Source organism: Panthera tigris, chromosome D4 (genome assembly GCF_018350195.1).
Source record: "Panthera tigris isolate Pti1 chromosome D4, P.tigris_Pti1_mat1.1, whole genome shotgun sequence".
NCBI lineage: Eukaryota > Metazoa > Chordata > Mammalia > Carnivora > Felidae > Panthera > Panthera tigris.
Window position 1 is genome coordinate 58,688,922 of NC_056672.1, and position 12,017 is coordinate 58,700,938.

Sequence of the window (12,017 nt, forward strand, 5' to 3'; positions counted from 1 at the left end):
GGTATGGTGCCATGTTACCAGGGTCCTAATCAAAGAAACACTTTCTGCCACCTTCCTTCTCTCTTTCTCCAGAAGGGGTCAAAACTCCACTTAGCAAGATGGGAATATAAAGAAGGAAAGAGAAGATTCATAATGTGGTTTCCCACCTGCCAAAAGCCCCCTGAATGAGATTAGAAATTTCTGTTACTACGTGGATGCGGCTATTTTAATTTATTGAATTGAAACTGTGTTTATAACTGTGACTTAAAGTGAAGGAAGGACTTTTGACTACCTAGGAGGGACCACCAAAGCCCAGGGGCATGCTTGAGTTTTTGTCCAGAGGCAGAGGAAGATCTCCCCCCATTTCACCACTGATAAGTTTAAAAGGCAGTAGGAGATTAAAAAGAGTGTTTTCATTATATTCCATGAGTTTTAGTCGTTCAGCTCACTGGCTACAGAATGAATATGTGAACAGATGGATAAATGAATGAATGAGTATTGTTTTTATTAGGATGCACTGTGATTTCAAATTTAGGCCTTTAAAAAATTAAATTCTTGTAACATTTTATTACCTTTGTAGTTGTACGTGGCAGACTATTCTGTAGCTCTTAGCTATATTAAGATCTGATGCTGAATTAATACCACTCTGCCTGTTTCCTGTTAACTCAAAGGCTGTAGCAAGTGGTGTCAGCAGCGTGTTTGTTAAGCCCCCAACCTCCTTTTACTCTTAGTACTTTCATGACCTGCTTAAAACCTCAGCCAGCTGCTCTGCTGAGAAGGTGCTGAGAATGCGTTCGTACTCAGGTGTAAATGAGTTACAGAAGTGGCTATATGCTTATTTCCGGAGACATTTTTGCTTGAACAAAGTGCCTGAGTTCAAAGAAGGGCAGCCTATGCCTTCATGGTGGGGCAGGCAGCAGGCAAGGGTCAACAGAGATTTCTCTGGGCAGGGGCATCCCAGCTCCTTGGGGACCATCCTTCATATGCCCCTGACCTCTGGGCACACGGGCAGCTACCCCGGTGTATGCCATCCTCTAGCCTCACTCGCCCTACATAGTGAATGCAAAAGCATGTTGTATAACGTACCATGTGAATGTGAGCCATGTGAGCCAGTGTCATTATCATTGTTCTTTAATAGCAGGAACTCCTGACAACACACCCATAAGTGTTTCTCAAAAGGTTAGTTACCCACACAGATGCCTCTGCTGTCCTTATCAAATTATTCCTTATAATTGGAATTTTCTAGTATCCCAAAGGGCTAGAAGCAACTCTCACGCATCAGACAAAGTGCTAAAAATCATAGGTTTAGCGCCACCCCCCTCCCCGCCCCAGGGCATTTCTTCTTTTTCCTTTTCTACTTCCACCTGCCCAGAAGCATTTCTGTTTCAGATCCTATCAGTCCCATCTTGCAACTGAAGCAAAAACTCTCTCGCCTGGCCTGAGCTTTTTCTGTGTGTTCAAAATGATAAGAAACAGCTGTCCTCGGATTAATGCCATCATCCCTGTTATGATTCAGCCATTCAGCTTGTGGCAGCAATTGTGTGTTAGATGAATGTCTTTCTAAATTCAATCACCCCAAAATAAATACATTGCAGTAGCCTCATTAAACAAAATTGGATGCAAGGAAAGGATGGGGCTGACTGATAGGAAATGAGAAAGAAGTAGAATATTTCAAAGCTGCACGCATCCAAGTGCCCTTCAGAAACCTCTTCCAGGACCTTGTCAGCTTTGGCACATCTAGGTTTTTGTTTGCTTGTTTTTAAAGATGCTTATGTATGTGGTACCTTTTTCCCCAAAGAGATATTTTTTTGAGAGATCTTTTTTATTTTTTATCTTATTCTGTTTTTTAAATTTTATTCTGTATTTTTATTTTTAGAGACAGTGCATGCATGAGTGGGGGAGAGGGGTAGAGGGAGAGAGAGAGAGAGAGAGAATCTTAAGCACAGAGCCTAATGCAGGGCTCAATCCCACAACCCTGGGATCATGACCTGAGCCAAAAACAAGAGTCATACGCTCAACCAACTGAGCCACCCAGGTGCCCCAAGAGAGACCTTTTTATAAATGAAATAGTATATATTCATATTAAGAGACGGTCACACAAAACAGGCAAATATGCAGGTGTGTTCATATACGGCATCTCATATAAGACGCTTAGCGGGTATTATCCAGCTTGCTCAGCTTATTCAAATTATTCTAAAGTCTAACCACAGTAGATGCTGTGTTAGGTGCTGAGGGGATATGAAGTTGAATCCATTCATGCATTCATTTATCCAACAGATATTTGCTGTTACTGTTCTGGGCTATGCCCTGTGCTCATCATTTGAGGTACCACCTTGAACCGACTGCCTCTGGTTGAGAAAGAGGCTTTGAATGGGCTATGGGATAGTATGGACACAGAAAAATGTACTGAGACGTTCAAACTGCTAAGTGCCGTAAGAAAGGGATGCAAAAACACCCATGAGAGTTTAGGAGAAAGTGGTTGTTTATCTCTGTAAGGAAACAAAAATTTTCAGGCAGGAGGCAACGTTTGGGCTGGACCTGGAAGTCTGTGAACAGTTTCAAAGTTAAGGCCTTTCTAGACGAAGGGGATGGTGTAAATAAAATTAAGATCATATATTTTGGAGAGGGGTTGAGGAACAGAGAGCACATGCACACACAGGGGAGTTGTAGATAAGGCTGGACACACAGGTGAGAGCTCTGCATGCTGGCTAAGGAGTGTGAACTTTATTCTATAATCATTTGGGAGCCATAGCAGAATGACATAATCAAGTCTGTGCACCAGGAAATTTAGTCCAGTAGCAGGCTGTGGATAGAATTGATTGGAGGTAGGAGGTGTTAGAGATGGGAGTCTACTCAGGAGACCATCACAAAAGTTCAGGCCAGGGATAAACAAGGGCCCAGGGTAAGATTGTGGCAAATAAGCACTGGAGAAACAGACATTAATTATTAAAAGCGAAAAATCAATGAGTTCGTGACTGTGGATGTTTTAGGCTCACTGTGTTCCTTTGGGCATTAGATTTATTTTTACAGGTTAGAGCTACGTGGGAGAGACCTGTGTGTGGTTCAGGGTCCTAGCAGGGAAACAGAATCTAACTGAGGTGGTTCAAGAGATTTTAATGAAGACAACATTTGCAGGGGTATGGGTGGCATTAAGGAAACCAACAAGGGGAGGTGAGGTACCCAGACATTAACAACAGGGGGAAGCTGTTAGCACCCCGGGGTGGGGGGCAAGGGGAGAAAATGGTATTACCAGTTTCCAATGAGAGTGGGAGTCATGGAGGTGCTGTGATCTAGAAAGCAGTCAAGATAGAAGGAAAGAAATACCCTTACCTCTGTCTGTTGCCGCCCTTTGGTTTGCTACTTCCTCTCACTGGCCAACCTCTACTGAAAAGGTGACTAGTTACAGGGGTGGGTCTTTCAGGGCGCAGAGCAGGGGGAATCATGGGCGGAGGTTAGGGGGGCAGAAATACTTTAGAGGGTAAGGGGGGACAATGGAAAATAACCAAAATCCAGTGCTAAGGTGTGCCTGCCGTATGTTAGGCAATATTTAATGTCTTGGAGCTTCTTAAATCCTAGGGATTTCAAACAAAGGGGTTTCATTATGAAATCTGATTCTAATATGATAGTTTTCACACACTTAATATCACATAATTTCACTGCTGAATCTGTCTGTAAAATGATGCTATTTATTCCTGCTGTACTCACTCTATAAGGTAATTATGAAAATAAAGTGAGATAAAAGTTATAAACATATTTTTAGATTAATTTTTGGCATAAATCACTATTAAGATGTATAGGATTGTTATTGTTGTCTGGGATCATTCCTTTTCATTTATGGTGTTTTCCACCCCATCAGCACAGTGTCTGGCCCAGAGGACTGCTCAATCAGTCTCGGTGGCATTGAATCAACTTTATTTCTCAGCACATACACTTTCTCCCATGATTCACCCATGATGCCTTTCAATTCAGCTTTATTACTGTGGGACTTTTTACCTCGTCAATGTATTCCACTGCCCTAATACCTGTCGGGAAAAAAATTAAGACCCCTCTTAGGATTAAAATCACTGGAAAATATTAAACTTCACTTCAGCAAGGGAAAAGTTCATCATATGTTCTTAGAGTGAGGCATCATTAGTAGTTTTGACCACATATCCCAGGTCTGGACACAGGCTTTGTTACCTCAATTTACTAGCTTCCTTTCACAGCCTAAAACTGCTGCACACACTGATTTGGAGGAGGTGGCAATTTGAAAGATGAAAAACCCTTCAAAGCTGTATGAAATCTCTAAATCCCACGCGTGAAAAGACTCCATTCTTGTACCGTAATTGCTTTTCTTAGTCTGGCCCTCAGGGATAGGCCCTAAATGAGATACTAGGCTGGTTCCATCTCCAGTACTTATGGTTTTGCATTCACATGTCTGATTCCGCGGAAATATGTTAGATGAAATGCAGGCAGAGAGCTCTCTGTTGGGAAGGCATCTGAGGAAGTCCGGCGCAAGCATAGGGAGGCTCCTGTACTGTCAGGAGCACTCCTCACCAGGGGGTCCCAGACAGCACAGACAGATGAAGCCACCCTCAGGAGAGGGCCCACGTCGCCTGAACCTTGGGTGGTTCTTCAATGTTTCCGGGCATCTGTGGGCCACAGACCTGTGCCAGGGACATGTCGATACAGTTGCTTCCAGAGCCGAAGGACCTGGAGAAAACAGGTAAGTAGCTGCAGGAGCTGCAGGTATAGGGCATGGAGAAGAGATAACTAAGGTGGGGAGCACAGTGTGGTTTTCACCCTGCAGCCATCACAGGGAGGCAGGGGCAGTGTCTTCCTTGCCTGGAAGGACACCTCCTTGCATCCACAGCTTTGTCCCTCCGTGCCCAGCACTCCCCCTTACTAGGCTGGCCATGTGAGCAGTGCTACTCAAAGTGTGGCCTGTCCAGCCACAGCATCAGAATCACCTGGGAGCTTCTTGAAAATGCAAATTAGAGGCATCAAGCTGCAGACCTACTGAATAGGAACCTCTGGGGGCCAGGCCCTGATATTTGGGTTTGGGCAAGGCCCCTAGAGGATTTGCGTGCTCTTTGAGAAGCACTGGTGTAGAGTGCAGATATTGCTGGGCTGTAGAGCATGCAGATCTTGAGAGTGAAATCATATGCAGAGAGGCGACTGTTTGCCTTCATTCCTCTTAGTGGAACAAGTGGAACAGAGCTTCACACGGAATGGGCTTCTAGAACGACTTCCAGTTCCTCCATCTTCATGCCACCTTGGCTAATCCAGTGTTTCTTACATTTGCCCAGAGTTGTTTCTGTTGGCTTCGTGGTCCCAAAGAAACACAGCCCCTTCACTCTCTAATCTTTCATCTCCAGCTGGAAACAGTGGTCTCCACGCTCCTCCGAATCCCAGCCCGATCTCTGTACCTCAATACCCCGCGTTGTATGACTTCCCTGGTCTTTCTCTTTCCTTGAATCCCAAGACACCCCTTTGCTTTCCCCCTCTTTTAAGTTTTCCTGTTTTGTTCCCTACCTTCTTTAATTTCTGAAGTCAGAACTCTCCTGACAAAATTTTATTTCTTCCTCTTTACATCATCATCCTACGTCACTGTCCCCGCTGGGTCCTCCCCTTTCATCTCCGGCCGTTGTCAGGTTTCCATTTTAGGCAACTCAATTTTATTTCATCATGACTTCCTCCAAAATGGGTTACTCGTATGTAAGTTCTTTAGTTTTGGGATGCTGGGGAGTGTAGGGTATGTCCTCAGGCACGATGATGGAGTTGCCAGATTTTGGCTGGGAAAACAGCCCATACTGGCTACAAAGCAACAGGGAGAATGAAAGGCTCCTATGAGTTATCAGCTTATTCAACTAACCCTTACTGAGCACTTACACACTTAGTAGGATGTGTATTAGGTGCTCACGAATAATTAGGTGCTCATGATGGATAATGGCACTGTTAAAAATAGGAAAAAGAAAACCCAATACCGGAAGACCCCAATTACTAATGAGACATATTCCTTTGCACATAGTAGACACTTAAGAACGTCTTTGTTAGGGGCACCTGAATGGTTCAGTTGGTTAAGTGTCCGATTTCAGCTCAGCTCATGATCTTGGGGTTTGTGAATTCAAGCCCTGCCTCGGGCTCTGCGTTGTCAGCTCAGAGTCTGGAACCTCCTTTGGATTCTGTTTTTTCCCTCTCTTTCCACCCCTCCCCTGCTCGCGCGCTCTCTCTCTCTCTCTCTCTCTCTGCCTCTCTCTCAAAAACAAATATTTTAAAAAAAATTTTTAAGAGAACATTTTTGTTAAATGAAAATAATTGCTAGACTAACATGCCTTTGATTCTGCACGTCATTTCACCTGATTGCTGTGAATTTGGGTTTCCACAGAAAGTTCTTTGGGTAGTGTTTTATATTGTAGGACTCTATGCACCAATGCTTCCGGTCATGCTTGTCTTCCTTCTGCTTCTGCGGTAATGGATGGGGCAGCAGCAGGATGGAGAGTCTTACTGGAAAATGTGAAGGAGACACTTGGACTCAAGACAAAAAAGAATTTGTAAACATATTATTCTTTGGGGAAATTGTACTGCAAATTGCTCTGAAGAATGTAGACAGAGAGAAAAAGCATGGAGCAAAAGGAAGGGTGAAGAAGGAGAAATCCAGTTTTAAGAACAAACAGAAATAATGGCTTAGATTGGGTGGGTTTGTTGCACCAATAAACCTAATGACCCAAGGAGTCTCATTTGATTATTAGCAGCTATCTTTGAAATTTAAATATAAAACTTAAATGTTTCAGTACAAAGTGCTTATCAGACCATTTAGCACTCCTCTCTGGGTTGGTGACTGTTGTAGCTACCTGAGAGGAGGCCACATGGTGTAGCATCACGAGGAGGAGGGACTTCGGTCTCCTGGTTCAGCTTCCCCATAATCTCACGGTGTAATCTTTGGCAAGCTCCTTGCCTTCTCGGTGCTCCAGTTTCTTCGTAAAATGAGTAGTTTAGACTAGGTCAGTGGTTCCAAATGTGTGATCCCTGAAGCAGCAACATCGGCATCATGTGGGAACTTGCCAGAAATGCAAATTCCTACTGCATCAGAAACTCCCTCCAGGTGATTCGAGTTGGACACTCCTCAGACTAGTCCTTCTGTGTTTCTATAAATGAACTATCTGAAGCACGTAGAGCACATGGAGGCAAGTGAGTGCTCTAGTCCCCCAATTCACAGCTGTTTGGTTGTGGGGTGCGGTGGGCCTGCTCTGCATGGGGTCGGCTCAGCCGCAGCTCCCATCCTTCCCTCCCTCCAGTGCCAGATGGCCCATTGCAGGCACACTAAGTGCACGTCTCGGGCACTAGCAAAGCAGGGATACCTACCAATGGTATTTTTGTTTGGAAAAAACATGATACCTGATGTTTTCCAAAAAACATTAAAGTATTCCTCATAGGAAAAATCAGAATGTTGTTAGGCCTCTTCATTTTTCATTTATAGCTTAGTGCTTTTAAAAAGTAGTTTGAGGGGTGCCTCAGTGGCTCAGTCGGCTAAACAGCCAGCTTCACCTCAGGTCATGATCTCGTGGTTCATGAGGTCAAGCCCCACATGGGGCTCTGTGCTGACAGACAGCTCAGAGCCTGGAGACTGCTTTGGATTCTGTGTCTCCCTGTCTCTCTCTCTGCCCCTCCCCTGCTCAGGCTCTCTCTCTCTCTCTCTCTCTCTCTCTCTCTCTCTCTCTCTCTCTCTCAAAAAAAAATAAACAAACATTAAAAAAAATTTAAAAAGTAGTTTGAAATTCTCAGGGCAGGGATGGGACATGATGTGCACTATATAACATTTTCAGTGTTAGGGTATTTCAAGTTCTCTGTCCTGTCCTGCCTTTCCCCTTGCTCTTCCTTAAGGTATGCAGGGAGTAATTCACCATACTTCACAGACTCTAAGAAGCTCACCTTTTTACCTCTGAGACTGGGATGTATCTTACAATTGGTGGCGCCTTAGGTCCAAGGAAATGTGGTATATTGTTGATATTGCTGATGTTCCTTAGAAGTCATTCTGTGTCAGGCTTTCACTCATAGTCTTCCCTGAAGTCTAAAACTCTTGTATAACTCTTGAATCTGGAATGAGAGTTCATGGCCAGTGTGCACCATGGTTCAGGCATTCTGACAAACTCAAGTAGAAGGGATTTATTTGGTTCTTTGCAGAGCTCCCACAGTTGTGGTGTCCCCTAGGTTATTCATTACTGGCGATAAGCAGCTTCCTCTAGGCAACTTGACTGCTTTTGGAGAATGACTAATGTTCTGGAAGACAGCATAGCAGTGGGAAATGTCTTAGATGCACACCTGTCATTAAGGAGCTCACATTTGTGACACTATGTGGAAGTCAATAAGGAATAATAATGTAATATGCTAAATGCTGTAACAGAGGCAAATGGAAACTTCTATAGGAGGGAGAAATTTAGTCAGTGTGAGTTTGCTGGGTGTGACTTCACAGAGGAGGTGACAGCACCTGGGTCTTGAAGAAGAATAGGAGATCACTAAGTGGAAAAGGAAGGCAATAAGAGCATGCCCGAATGTACTTGGGATACACTTACAGTGAGTGCATTTTATGGCATTTAGATTATACCTCAACGAAGTTGTTTTTAATACCTTTTTAAAGGAAAATGCTTCGAGCCTAAAGTGCACGGTCCATTTGGGAAATGATGAGAAAAACGTTGTGACATGCAAAGAGGGTGCTGTGAGTGGTGAGGGGCGAGGGAGGAAGATTTGGTTGTAGTCAGATTGGGAAGTTTGGTCTGTCATACTAAGGAGTTGAAGAAATTTAGGAGATGGTATTGAGTAGAAAACAGAGATTTGGAAATCGGCAGGATAGACTGTGAGGCTGTGGGATTTGTCACTATCAGCCAGAAAAAGTTGCCGTCATTTAGCAATAAATGTAACTCTGATTTCCTTGGCAGCCCAGGCAAGAAGAAATGTGTGGTGAGTGAGATAGCTTTCATTAAGTGATAAAGGGAAGCAAGTCAATTTGTCAAAAGAGACAAATTATTTTGCTAGTGCTAAACTCTAAGGAATTTCTAATGTGCGCTTTAATATCGGGTCTTTGAACAGCACATTTTAAAATAATAATTTCATGGGGCACCTGGGTGGCTCAGTCGGTTAAGTGTCGGACTCTTGGTTTCCGCTCAGGTCATGATCTCATGGTTTGTGAGTTCGTGCCCTGTATCAGGCTTTGCGCTGACAGCTCAGAGCCTGCTTGGGACTCTCTCTGTCTCTCTGCCCCTCCCCTGCTCATGCTCTCTCTCTCTCTTAAAACAAATAAATAAACATTAAAAAATTAACAAAATAATAATTTCACATTTCTTTATACTAACTCCTGACCCTATGGCGATGGTGACTGGGTGACGCGTCTCTATAATTCTACAAGTCAGGGCTCATTAAGTCTGGTGGAATGACTGACTGACTCTCAGAGGAAGTGGGAGGCTCAGTGCTCAAGACTCCCTCTTCCTGGAGAGGAGACTGACCCAAACCCCAGCAACTGGTGCTGTGCTAAGTCATTAAGGACCCGCAGGGCAGGCGGCATTGCAGCGATAGTGGTGGAGAGGGGACACCCTGCAATTAACTCATCAGGGACTTTGGATTAAGTAACAGGAAATCTAAAATAACAGTGGCATTAGCACAACATGGATTAATTTTCTCTCATGTATTTTCACAAAGTTAGCTCACCCATGTGACCAGCAGCCAGATAAAAACAGAACATTACCTGGAAGCCTTCTTGTGCCTCCTTCCAGACCTTAGCCCTACCCAAGGGTAGCTACTCTCTTGGCCTCTAACGCACACAGATTAGTTTTGTCTGGTTTTGAACTTTGTTAAATGAAATCATTAGTATGCGCTACTTTCATCTGACTTCTGTTTTAACCTCTTTTATTGTAAAATCATACATAGATACAGAACACTGCAAAGAAATATGTAGTTTCATGAGTTCTCATGAGGGTTATATATACAGGTTCTTGTAGCCTAGATCGGGAAGTAAAACTCTGCAGCCAATACAGGGCCCTTCATATGCCTGCTGTGGCCTCACCTCCATTCCAGTAAAAGTGACTACTTTCCTGACTTTAGAATGATCATTTCCTGGAATGTTTATACTTTTATCACCTATCTCTGCATCCCGAGACACTGTATTTTAATCCTGCCCATAAAAGATCTTGCCTATTAAAGTTGATTATGTTATTTAAATCTCTTTTAATCTACTAGCCTCTCTTCCATTCCTTTCTTTTTCTTACAATTTATCTGTTGAAGAACCTGGACCATTTGACCTGTGAAGTTTCCCACGGTTTGGATTTCTTATTGCACACTTCTGGTGCAGTTTGACATAGTCCTCTGTTCTTTGTATTTCCTGCAAAATTGGCAGCTGGATCCAGAGACTCTACAGAGTTGGGCCGGATCCCATTGGCAGGACCGTAAGTGGTGTGGCATTCTTTCATCAGGAGGCACACGATGTTCGGCTGCTACTCCTAGTGTGATGTTAGCAGCTGAGGTGCTCAATGCCAAGATCCATTAATTCACTGCAAGTTGCAAAATGGTGATGTTCTAGTTCTATCATTTCCCTTTTACTTATAAGTTGGAATGCTTTTGATTAAGAGGTGTTTCCCTCCACCGACTGTGTTATTACTCAGAGATATCGTCAGCGGTGTGCCGGAGTCACATTTACCAGCTTGTGAGAGCTAATTGTGCACACCTCTTCCCATTGGTAGCTTGAAATTGGCCACAATAAGAGAATTTACACCATGGAAATTTGCAAATGATGTAAATCAGGGCTCCCCCCCCCCCACACAGAGAGCCAGTTGTTAACATTTACCAGCACACGACCAGGTACAGTTTATATAGGAAAGGCGGGATAAATTCTCCGTTCTATCCCTATATTTAACAGTTTTCAAGATAATGAGTTGGTTCCCTGGCATTGTCCTAAGATGATCAAGTAGGATTTTTATATCATTATGAATTCATGGATTTGCACATATCAGGTGAATTTTAATCCAGTGCTCTTATATCCTAGTGAGGCCCAGATTGTCCCCACTTTGGCCAGAGTGTGGTTATAACAACTGGGGTGCCAGCAGCTATTTATTTAGGTTTGTGATTTGTTTGCGTTGATAGCCACCATCTTAGTATTTGTTTTCCATTTGCCTCACCTGTTTTATATTCTTTTCTCTAGTTTTCCTTGCCTTATTTTGGATTAATCAACTATTTTTTATTATTCTTTTTTTCCTCCTTTCTCAGCTTCTTCATTATACGTTTTTTATTATTGTCTTAGTGGCTACCCTAGAGATTACAACATATATCTAAGCTCCTATTATCCTTTTGTTCCCCAGTCTCTAGCATAGGTTTCTATCTTCAAGGTCACCTCATGGTCCCAATGGCTTCCTCAGCTATAGCTACAGCTATCATCTTCACATCCCAGGCAACTGGAAGGAAGAATTAGGAAAGGACAAAAGGGGGCACTCCATTAAACAGCTTTCCTGGGAATCCCTTTCCATGACTCATTAAATCCTAATGGACATCTTTAGCTGAAGTGCAGGCTAGGAAATGTAAAGTTTTGTTTGGGCACCATACCCAGGTGTTACTAAGGAGGGAGTTACTGTTACTAAGGAGGAAGTGCAGGACGGATACTGCGTAGGCAGTGTGCAGTTGCTGCCTTGCTTTCTTTGGACCTCATCGGAAAAAGTGGGCAATTTGACTGGAAAACAGATATGGCAGCTTAAGAATTCTAAGCATGGTCAGAAATACTTTTATACCTCTACTTTCTTAGTAATTTAAAGACAAATCAGCAAACTTTTCTCCTTAATGAAAATTCTGTGTTACGTTCCTGACCTTTCTAAAGCACATTTTTATGTTGTGAAGAAAATTCAATGTCAAAATCTAATAGAAAAGTGAATAATTGAACAAAGCTCTCCAAAGACTATGTTTTAGGAAGATATAATGTCCTCTACCCTCTCTCCCCATGTCCTCCAATGATCTGTATTTTGTCATCAAAAGTTTTTAAGGCAAGAGACTCTTTGAATAATCTGGACAGAGATTGTTAGAAT